Raw genomic sequence first — 12,270 nt, forward strand, 5'->3', positions numbered from 1 at the left:
GATTTATCAGTGGTGACAGTGTTTCCTATCTTCAGTGCAGTGGGCAGCTGGGAGGAGGTGTTCTTATTCTCCATGGACTTTACAGTGTCCCAGAACTTTTTTGAGTTAGTGTTGCAGGAAGCAAATTTCTGCTTGAAAAAGCTAGCCTTGGCTTTTCTAACTGCCTGTGTATAATGATTTCTAGCTTCCCTGAACAGCTGCATATCACGGGGGCTGTTCGATGCTAATGCAGAACGCCATAGGATGTTTTTGTGTTGGTTAAGGGCAGTCAGGTCTGGGGAGAACCAAGGGCTATATCTGTTCCTGGTTCTAAATTTCTTAAATGGGGCATGTTTATTTAAGATGGTTAGGAAGGCATTTAAAAAAAATATCCAGGCATCCTCTACTGACGGGATGAGATCAATATCCTTCCAGGATACCCCGGCCAGGTCGATTAGAAAGGCCTGCTCGCAGAAGTGTTTCAGGGAGCGTTTTACAGTGATGAGTGGAGGTCGTTTGACCGCTGACCCATTACGGATGCAGGCAATGAGGCAGTGATCGCTGAGATCTTGGTTGAAGACAGCAGAGGTGTATTTAGAGGGGAAGTTGGTTAGGATGATATCTATGAGGGTGCCCGTGTTTAAGGTTTTGGGGAGGTACCTGGTAGGTTCATTGATTATTTGTGTGAGATTGAGGGCATCAAGTTTAGATTGTAGGATGGCTGGGGTGTTAAGCATGTTCCAGTTTAGGTCGCCTAGCAGCACGAACTCTGAAGATAGATGGGGGGCAACCAGTTCACATATGGTGTCCAGAGCACAGCTGGGGGCAGAGGGTGGTCTATAGCAGGCGGCAACGGTGAGAGACTTGTTTTTAGAGAGGTGGATTTTTAAAAGTAGAAGTTCAAATTGTTTGGGTACAGACCTGGATAGTAGGACAGAACTCTGCAGGCTATCTTTGCAGTAGATTGCAACACCGCCCCCTTTGGCAGTTCTATCTTGTCTGAAAATGTTGTAGTTTGGAATTAAAATGTCTGAGTTTTTGGTGGTCTTCCTAAGCCAGGATTCAGACACAGCTAGAACATCCGGGTTGGCAGAGTGTGCTAAAGCAGTGAATAGAACAAACTTAGGGAGGAGGCTTCTAATGTTAACATGCATGAAACCAAGGCTATTACGGTTACAGAAGTCGTCAAAAGAGAGCGCCTGGGGAATAGGAGTGGAGCTAGGCACTGCAGGGCCTGGATTCACCTCTACATCGCCAGAGGAACATAGGAGGAGTAGAATAAGGGTACGGCTAAAAGCTATGAGAATTGGTCGTCTAGAACGTCTGGAACATAGAGTAAAAGGAGGTTTCTGGGGGCGATAAAATAGCATCAAGGTATAATGTACAGACAAATGTATGGTAGGATGTGAATACAGTGGAGGTAAACCTAGGTATTGAGTGATGAAGAGAGAGATATTGTCTCTAGAAACATCGTTGAAACCAGGAGATGTCATTGCATGTGTGGGTGGTGGAACTAATAGGTTGGATAAGGTATAGTGAGCAGGACTAGAGGCTCTACAGTGAAATAAGCCAATAAACACTAACCAGAACAGAAATGGACAAGACATATTGACATTAAGGAGAGGCATGCTTAGTCGAGTGATCAAAAGGGTCCGGTGAGTGGAGAGGTTGGTTGGTGATTTAGACAGCTAGCCAGGGCATCGGTAGCAAGCTAGCATAGGATGGAGTTCTGTTGTTAGCCACCTCCTGCGCTCCGTCAGTAGATTAGTGGGGTTCCGTGTGGTAGAGGGGATCAATCCAAATCACACAACAACAACAAAAATAAAAACAATAGATATAGTTATAGAGGCCCAAGAAGAAAACATAATAATAATAATAAAAAATAAAATAAAAAAATTAAATAAAAAAAATTGTCCGATTGTCTATTCAGATAGCAGCCGGTAAGACAGCTAACGGTTAGCAGGCCGCAGATGGGCGTTCAGGTAACGTCGCGACGGAGGAGCCAGCCGAATAACTCCTTCGGGTAGATAACGTCGGCAGTCCAGTTGTGAAGGCCCGGTGGGGCTCCGCGAAGGCAGCAAAACGGGTCCGGATAGGCGACTGCAGCCCAGGTGCGATTGATGGAACTCAGGAGTGATTGACGGAGCTTGCTAGCTCCGGAACAATTGATGTTTGCTCCGGAATCGACGAAGGCCGATAGTCACACGGATAGCAGCTAGCTAGCTGTGAGATCCGGGCATGAATGTCCAGAGAGCAGTCGAAATCCAGGGACATGGAGAGAAAAATTGGTCCGGTATGCTCCGCTCCGAGCCGCGCTGCGCCGTACAGAACTGGCGATAGACTTTCGAGCCAAAGGATAGCCGATGACCACAAACCGTGGTTAGCTGAACACCAACGACTTGCCAGTAAAGGAGCCAACTAGCTTCTGAACTAGCTTCTGGATTAGCTTCTGGCTAGTTTCAGGCCAGCCTCCTGGAGTTTCTGGCTAGCTTCTTGGAGGATTACAGATCTGAGGTAAATAATACTTTTTTATAAATATACATTGGTGAGGCGGGTTGCAGGAGAGTGTTTTGAAGATGAGTTGATGGAAAATAAAAATAAAATGTATGTGAAAAAGTTGTAAATATATATATATACAGGACACGACAAGACGAGGACAAAAGACGTCTGAACTGCTATGCCACCTTGGAGAATCACATCCTCACATCCTTTACATCCTCCACCTCTCTATATCCCCCACCTCTCTACATCCCTCACCTGTCTACATCCTCCACCTCTCTACATCCCCCACCTGTCTACATCCCTCACCTCTCTACATCCCCCACCTCTCTACATCCCCCACCTCTCTACATCCCTCACCTCTCTACATCCCTCACCTCTCTACATCCCTCACCTCTCTACATCCCTCACCTCTCTACATCCCTCACCTCCATTTCCCTTTACCCCTTTGTCCTTCCCTCTTCCCTCCCTCCTTCCTTCCTTCCCTCCCTCCATCCCCCTCTCTCTCTTCCCTCTCTCTCTCCCTCCTTCTTTCCCTCTCTCTCTCTCTCTCTTTCCTTCCTTCTTTCTCTCTCTTGGGGTGTTTTCTGCTTCATCTGTGAGCCACAACTCATGAATTATTCAATGTGCAACACAATGGGGGGTGAGGAGCCACACTCTCACCATTTGCACATACACTCACACACGCATGAGCACGCACGCACGCGCACACACACACACACACACACACACACACACACACACACACACACACACACACACACACACACACACACACACACACACACACACACACACACACACACACACACACACACACACACACAGCTCAAATAGACACACCTCAGCAGAGACCTTTCAAACAGCCGATGCATAGACGCTTGTTTGCTAAAGGTAAGCAATGCCCCAAACACTCGCGATTTTGGCTAAAATATGAAAATCTGTGTTCAGTGAGCAGTTAGGACACGTTTTATGATAAACTACAACCCAGCATTGAGGAAGGGCAGCGAACACAAGGCAACCAGCATCTTATCTTTCGAGCAACAGCTTGAGGAACAAGTTCACTGACCAGGGGCTTGAGCAATGACAGAACACAACTATCACAGAGTCTGAAGGCAGTTAAAGACAACAAAGCAAAGGCCTTCTCTCAAAGACTGAATGGATAGGGAGGGGACCAAAGACTGACAATATTGCATGGCTATTATTTTACACACACACATAACAAAAATGATTTTGGCAGTGTGTATCATCCTCTCACAGAAGACCTGAATAAATGTTTTGTTAAAAAGTACAACACACAACTTGTTATCAGGATTCACTCTATCTTTTTGCAAGTCTTTGTCAGTTCCTTGTTCTCTGTGCCATGTGCTTTCCCTGAAACAAACACACCTAAAAAAGAGGGGTAGTGAAGAGGGGGAAGGGAAGTGTGGATGTACCACGCCCTATCTCAGTCCTCCTCTGTCATAGAATGGTGCTACATTGCTCTCCTCTGCCAAGCGGAAAACATACACGCACGCACAGACGCAGATGCACGAACCCGCAGACACACACACACCCTTCACACATTTCAATCTAATAAGAAAGAATAAGACTATTCACCAGACTGGGCATTGAAGGGAATTACATGATGTATATCAACTCAATGACTGCAGATTGATATCAAACTAATTGGAAAAGCCCAGCGGGGAAGAGGGCTCTAGAGAGTTCTGCCATCAGAGTACCTAGCGAGCACCTGAGTGTGACAAAGGAGATCTCTATGGCTACAGTCACCAATGCTGCAGACTGCAGTGCACTTAACAGACAATGGCTGTAAAACTCCCAAACGATCTCATCATCAGGGCAGCATTTTCCAAACAGGTTAAAGAAGACACAGCTTTAAATTCATTCATCAGATCTTTTAATAATGTTCCGTTTGGCATGTGGTTTAGATTTACGCAGTGCTACTGAACTGTAGATAAAATAGTCCTTCTGGCTTCTTGGAGTGCTGGCGTGAGTGTGTGCGTGGTTGCGTTTGTTTGTTGTGCATCGTTGGGAGTGTTTTTGTCAAGCGGTGCGACGGTGGTAGTGCCACACCCTGTTGTGTTTCCACACAGTCAACGTGAGGGAGGTGTTGTAAATGCAGGAGGGAGGGAGGGAGGAGGGAGGCAGGGAGGGAGGGAGGGAGGCAGGGAGGCAGGGAGGGAGGGAGGGAGGCAGGGAGGGAGGGAGGGAGGTGTTGTAAATGCAGGAGGGAGGGAGGGCGGGAGGCAGGGAGGGAGGGAGGGAGGGAGGGGGAGAGGGAGGGAGGGAGGGAGGGAGGGAGGGAGGGAGGGAGGGAGGGAGGGAGGGAGGGAGGGAGGGAGGGAGGGAGGGAGGGAGGGAGGGGGAGAGAAAAGAAAAGAGGAGAGAGAATGGGTTTGTTCTGACACCCAGCGTGTGACTGGGGGAGTTGTCACTCTCCTCCTGTGAAGCTACTGAACATGTGAACCCTCCCCCCTCACACACACAGGCGCTCGTGAGAATATGATGGAGTGCACTGCACACGTATAATACGAAACAGCACGCAACCCGATGGTATTAAAGCACACCAGAATACACGCACACACAAACACACGCTCACAGCGCCTGAATATTCATAGAGCACTAAATCCAACAGCACTGCAAGTCGGGGCACAGAACACATGACCGTATAACATTACACATCAACATACATCCACTTCCTCTCAAAGTATCCCACAGAGAAAGAGTAGCAAACTGTTAAAAAGTGTAGTAGGAAAACAATAGGAAAAACACGTTGGCATGGTTACCTCTTTAATCAATTGGAAGCTTTCACAAGATTTACTGGCGTCCAGGGTGTGTTCATTTCACAAATCAATCTGGCACTGTATGTCTTGACGAGAAATCGAATTACTCAGTTTTATTTCAAATCACTGGCAGCCGCAGTGCCAACTGCCAAGATACTTTCAAGCTCTTAGACAAGCATCTGGGTCATTGCCATCCAGAACATCATTCATTTGTTTCTACCAAACAACATTTCTGTTTCATTTCCTACTTCAAACAAACTACTACTACATCCATTCCCCGACAGTCTGTTGAATTTTGTAACGGCAGGTGCAAATTAACCTACTAAGGAGAAACAGACAGAATAGAAGCTGTGATCCACATATTGATAGCTAAAGGATGGGCACGTTTGAGACGGACGACCTTGTGCTGCACATGATCCCTGATCGACAAATCACCTAGCGCGCACGCACACACACACATCACATACACACACGCACGCACACATCACACACACACGCGCACGCACGCACAAATCACAGACAACGTCATGGAGACACAAAGATCCAACGACCACATGGACACTCAGGAAGAGAGAAGCTGCTGTCTGTACGTTGATGCTAAAGGCGGTCTGCAGCATGTCTATGTGGCATTTCAGGAGGCAGGCGGCAGAGTACACATTAATTAAGACGACACGCTGCAGGTCCTGTCTCTGGTAATTGCTTTTGGAGGGGAGGGCCAAACAGCCATTGATCTTAAATCAATTAACTTAAGCCCTTTACGTGTGCTTCAGTCCTGAGCCAGCATTAGTAGGGGACAGATCTACAGTTTTATACATTAGAGATCTATCTGGGAGGGGGGAATTATTAGCAACAAACATTCACATTTTTTTCATTTTTAGGTGATGAAGAAAGCATTAATATCGCTATTAACAGAAACAGTAACCCATCTAGGAAAGTTTCACTTATTTCTAGGGAGTTGTCTGCGTGACAGGTTCCTCCTCATCTCCAGCAAACTAGTGATGTCCAGATTCTCTGTAGACCGCTGCTTCCTCCTACCTACAGGGTGTCATTACACTGACATTCCAGCACCAGGTTTTACATGCGGTGGACCCGGGTCCTTGACAGGGGAGGAGGAGGTGTAGCTGGAGCACTGCGTTTGTTGCATAACAGCTGCAGCAGTCTAGGGCGGTGTGGGGGCGAGGAGGGGGGAACGCACAGACGTTAGCATTACCCAGCCCAGGGTGTGGTCCCATGCAGGAGCAGATGTGGGACTGAAAGTCCATTCTAGTACTCTCATCTTCATGCTCCAAAAACAATCTCTCTGTTGTGTGATCCAGAAACAGACATTCTAAATGTTAAACGCTCGTTTTTCACTAACTGCTTATTCTAATAATAATAGACGCAGGGGTTGATGAATTCATTTGTGACCAGAATGGTAGCCTAGCGGTTAAGAGGTTGGTCCAGTACCCAAACGGTTGCTGGTTCAAATCCCCGAGCTGACTAGGTGAAGAATCTGCTGTTGTGCCCTTGAGCAAGGCACTCCAACCTACTTTCTCCAGTAAGTTGCTCTGGATAAGAGTGTCTGCTAAATTACTAAAATGACAAATGGAAGGACCTTTCCCCACAGAGTATAACTTTCAATTAACTATTGAATTTCCTACTTTATGCTGACAAGACTTCCTGCTATGATATTGTATACGAAACATACTAGTTTGCCTTTCAACTGAAATGGTGCATTCTCTTCCTGTGCTGTATCTATGTAATTGATAATGAGGTCTGGTGTACAGCCCATACTGAGGAGTCTGGGGGATTCTGTACGAAGGACCGCAGTGCAAGCTCACCAGGTGTGCTGCAGAAGGGGATCTGATAACCCCCTCTCCTTCCCCCTTTTCTCTCCTCCCTGTAACACCAATCACATTGCAATAAATCACCCTATACAACAGAGGTCCCCCAACTCACAGGGTGCATCCAAAAATGCCATTGTATATTGTCACACCCTGATCTGTTTCACCTGTCTGCTGCTTGTCTCCACCCCCCCACCAGGTGTCTCCCATTTGTCCCCATTATCTGTGTATTTATACCTGCGTTTTCCGTTTGTCTGTTGCCAGTTCGTCTTGTCCCGTCAAGTCTTACCAGCGGGTTCCCATGTTTCCTGTGCGCTAGCTTTTGGTTTTCCTAGGCGTCCCAGTTCTGACCTTTCTGCCTCTCCTGATTCTGCCTGACATCCTATACCTGCTTGACTCTGAATTGGATTACGACTCTTTGCCTGCCTTGACTTCCCTTTTGGTGAACGGATGATCTCTGCATGTGTGGTTCCCACTGTGAAGCATGGAGGAGGAGGTGTGATGTTGTGGGGGTGCTTTGCTGGTGACACTGTCTGTGATTTATTTAGAATTCAAGGCACACTTAAACAGCATGGCTACCACAGCATTCTGCAGCGATACGCCATCCCTTCTAGTTTGGGCTTAGTGGGAATATAATTTGTTTTTCAACAGGACAATGAACCCAACACACCTCCAGGCTGTGTAAGGGCTATTTGACCAAGAAGGAGAGTGATGGAGTGCTGCATCAGATGACCTGGCCTCCACAATCACCCGACCTCAAGCCAATTGAGATGGTTTGGGATGAGTTAGACCACAGAGTGAGGGAAAAGCAGCCAGCATATGTGGGAACTCCTTCAAGACTGTTGGAAAAGCATGCCAAGAGTGCAAAGCTGTCATCAAGGCAAAGGGTGGCTACTTTGAAGAAGCTAAAATATATTTTGATTTGTTTATCACTTTCTTTTGGTTACTACATGATTCCATATGTGTTATTTCATAGTTTTGATGTCTTCACTATTATTCTACAATGTAGAAAATAGTCAAAATAAAGAAACCCTTGAATGAGCAGGTTTGTCAACTTTTGACTGGTACTGTATATACACTGCTCAAAAAAATAAAGGGAACGCTAAAATAACACATCCTAGATCTGAATGAAATATTCTTATTAAATACTTTTTTCTTTACATAGTTGAATGTGCTGACAACAAAATCAGACAAAAATTATCAATGGAAATCAAATTTATCAACCCATGGAGGTCTGGATTTGGAGTCACACTCAAAATGAAAGTGGAAAACCACACTACAGGCTGATCCAACGTTGATGTAATGTCCTTAAAACAAGTAAAAATGAGGCTCAGTAGTGTGTGTGGCCTCCACGTGCCTGTTTGACCTCCCTACAACGCCTGAGCATGCTCCTGATGAGGTGTCGGATGGTCTCCTGAGGGATCTCCTCCCAGACCTGGACTAAAGCATCCGCCAACTCCTGGACAGTCTGTGGTGCAACGTGGTGTTGGTGGATGGAGTGAGACATGATGTCCCAGATGTGCTCAATTGGAGTCAGGTCTGGGGAACGGGCGGGCCAGTCCATAGCATCAATGCCTTCCTCTTGCAGGAACTGCTGACACACTCCAGCCACATGAGGTCTAGCATTGTCTTGCATTAGGAGGAACCCAGGGCCAACCGCACCAGCATATGGTCTCACAGGGGGTCTGAGGATCTCATCTCGGTACCTAATGGCAGTCAGGCTACCTCTGGCGAGCACATGGAGGGCTGTGCGCCCCCTCCCAAAGAAATGCCACCCCACACCATGACTGACCCACCGCCAAACCGGTCATGCTGGAGGATGTTGCAGGCAGCAGAACGTTCTCCACGGCGTCTCCAGACTCTGTCACATGTGGTCAGTGTGAACCTGCTTTCATCTGTGAAGAGCACAGGGCGCCAGTGGAGAATTTGCCAATCTTGGTGTTCTCTGGCAAATGCCAAACGTCCTGCACGGTGTTGGGCTGTAAGCACAACCCCCACCTGTGGACGTCGGGCCCTCATACCACCCTCATGGAGTCTGTTTCTGACCGTTTGAGCAGACACATGCACATTTGTGGCCTGCTGGAGGTCATTTTGCAGGGCTCTGGCAGTGCTCCTCCTTGCACAAAGGCGGAGGTAGCGGTCCTGCTGCTGGGTTGTTGCCCTCCTACGGCCTCCTCCACGTCTCCTGATGTACTGGCCTGTCTCCTGGTAGCGCATCCATGCTCTGGACACTACGCTGACAGACACAGCAAACCTTCTTGCCACAGCTCGCATTGATGTGTCATCCTGGATGAGCTGCACTACCTGAGCCACTTGTGTGGGTTGTAGACTCCATCTCATGCTACCACTAGAGTGAAAGCACCGCCAGCATTCAAAAGTGACCAAAACATCAGCCAGGAAGCATAGGAACTGAGAAGTGGTCTGTGGTCACCACCTGCAGAACCACTCCTTTATTGGGGGTGTCTTGCTAATTGCCTATAATTTCCACCTGTTGTCTATTCCATTTGCACAACAGCATGTGAAATGTATTGTCAATCAGTGTTGCTTCCTAAGTGGACAGTTTGATTTCACAGAAGTGTGATTGACTTGGAGTTACATTGTGTTGTTTAAGTGTTCCCTTTATTTTTTTGAGCAGTGTACATTAAAATACAAAAAGTCATGCGAAGCACAAATGTAACATCACAAATCACCCAGAAAAAAACAATTACATTCCTCAACTAAGTCCCCAATCAATGTTTTAAATTGACTGAATGGCATCAGAACATCAAAATGAAATCTACACTACCGTTCAAAAGTTTGGGGTCACTTAGAAATGTCCTTATTTTTTTAAAGAAAAGCACATTTTGTGTCCATTAAAATTACATTAAATTGATCAGAAATAGTATAGACGTTAATGTTGTGAAAGAAGGGCAGCATCCCAGAGTCGCCGCTTCACTGTTGACATTGAGACTGGTGTTTTGCGGGTACTATTTAATGAAGCTGCCAGTTGAGGACTTGTGAGGCATCTGTTTCTCAAACTAGACACTAATGTACTTGTTCTCTTGCTCAGTTGTGCACCGGGGCCTCCCACTCCACTTTCTATTCTGGTTAGGGCCAGTTTGCGCTGTTCTGTGAAGGGAGTAGTACACAGCATTGTGCGAGATCTTCAGTTTCTTGGCAATTTCTCACATGGAATAGACTTCATTTCTCAGAACAAGAATAGACTGACGAGTTTCAGAAAAAGGTTATTTGTTTCTGGCCATTTTGAGCCTGTAATTGAACCCACAAATGCTGATGCTCCAGATACTCAACTAGTCTAAAGAAGGCCAGTTTTATTGCTTCTTTAATCAGAACAGTTTTCAGCTATGCTAACATAATTGTACAATTGGTTTCTAATGATCAATTATCCTTTTAAAATGATAAACTTGGATTAGCTAACACAACGTGCCATTGGAACACAGGAGTGATGGTTGCTGATAATGGGCCACTGTACGCCTATGTAGATATTCCATTAAAAATCAGCCAATTCCAGCTACAATAGTCATTTACAACATTAACAATGTCTACACTGTATTTCTGAGCAATTTGACGTTATTTTAATGGACAAAAAGTGTGCTTGTCTTTCAAAAACAAGTAAGTACAAACTTTTAAACGGTCGTGTATTTTGAATTTTGTTCCATCAATAGATTCATGATGCATTCAAACTAAAAGCTGATTGATTTAAATGCTGACATGTGTTAGATCAGACTGCTATGAAACTGTTGAACCATGTTAACACATACAGACATGTGGTTTTGGCCAAATCTAAAGCTATAGTTACAGATGTAATTTGATCACTCTTTTGTTGCTGAGAATTATGAGCTTCATGATTTGATCAATTGACTGAAAACCCACACTAACACATGGTTATATTAACAGTATTGCACTTCATGTAGCCTACTTTTGGCCAGCTAGTAGCCTTACCACCGATCAAACAACATTATAGACTAAACGCTCAGATTCTGTCGCTGCAGGATTGTTTTGCTGTGACTGAATATAGATCAAATTAAGATCCTACACCTGTATGTTATTCCTTAAAAGAATCAATATCTTAAATGAAATCTCTATGTACAATGTCCTCAGACAAGATGACTAGTCTGGCTAATGTCAGATAAGCAGTGTAGAATATAAGAGGATATACAGGGATTAGTGAAGGATAAAGATTCCCATCAGAAATCTTGCTGGGAGAATGATTGAACACAGGCTGCAATAGCAAGAATCATTGTGGCTCAAGAGAGAGAGAGAGAGAGAGAGAGAGAGAGAGAGAGAGAGAGAGAGTGTGTGTGTGTGTGTGTGTGTGTGTGTGTGTGTGTGTGTGTGTGTGTGTGTGTGTGTGTGTGTGTGTTAGCCACACAAAGGGGTTACCATGATTTGGACAGTAATTTAGAGGCAGCTCGGTGGCAAGTAAAATTCTGTATTTAATATTACTGTACACCTACTGTAATATAAACATGGTATCAAAGCAAATACTGTGTAATGACACCCAGTACAATACCGTAAAATGTACATTCTCACTCACGGGTGCAACAAATATAGCCTTTTACAAGGCACGCCTCAAAATATGTTGTTAATGAGCCAGAAACAACAATACCATGCACCCACTAGTGGTCAAAAGGTTTATGACGCTCCAATGATACAGTATTCTGTGAGGTGGAATTACAGTACCATTCGATATACAGCAATTTTCCCACAATGCACCATAATTTACAGTATGAGTTTTTTACTGTTGATAATACCTAAAATGAAGGTATAAATGACAGTTTCCGTTAAAGTGCAGAGAGAGAGAAAGTACAGTGGCACATGCATGTAACAATGAGTACGCTTGCATGCACACTAATAATTAGAATATTACACATGATTATGGCAGTATGGCCATAGTCACGTAAACACTTTAGTATTTTTATCTTAATTGGAATAAGGTTCAAATCTAAGCATACGCCAAATAAAACACCTAGTTTGCTGAGAAATCTTTGGAATTTTTAGGAATGTAAACACCTTACTTGGTGTTCCAGCGGTGTATTTGATCTGCGCAGGTACCAGCACCGGTAGGGCAAGACTCCCTCTTAAGCTCGAGTGAAGTGAGTTCGGAAAAAGTGAAAGTATGCATCTTAGAGATAGTTTTCACATACAAACTTTACATGTCCGAACATAGAAACAAATAGGCTTCA

The sequence above is a fragment of the Oncorhynchus kisutch genome, linkage group LG20 (genome assembly GCF_002021735.2).
Source record: "Oncorhynchus kisutch isolate 150728-3 linkage group LG20, Okis_V2, whole genome shotgun sequence".
Taxonomy (NCBI): Eukaryota; Metazoa; Chordata; class Actinopteri; order Salmoniformes; family Salmonidae; genus Oncorhynchus; species Oncorhynchus kisutch.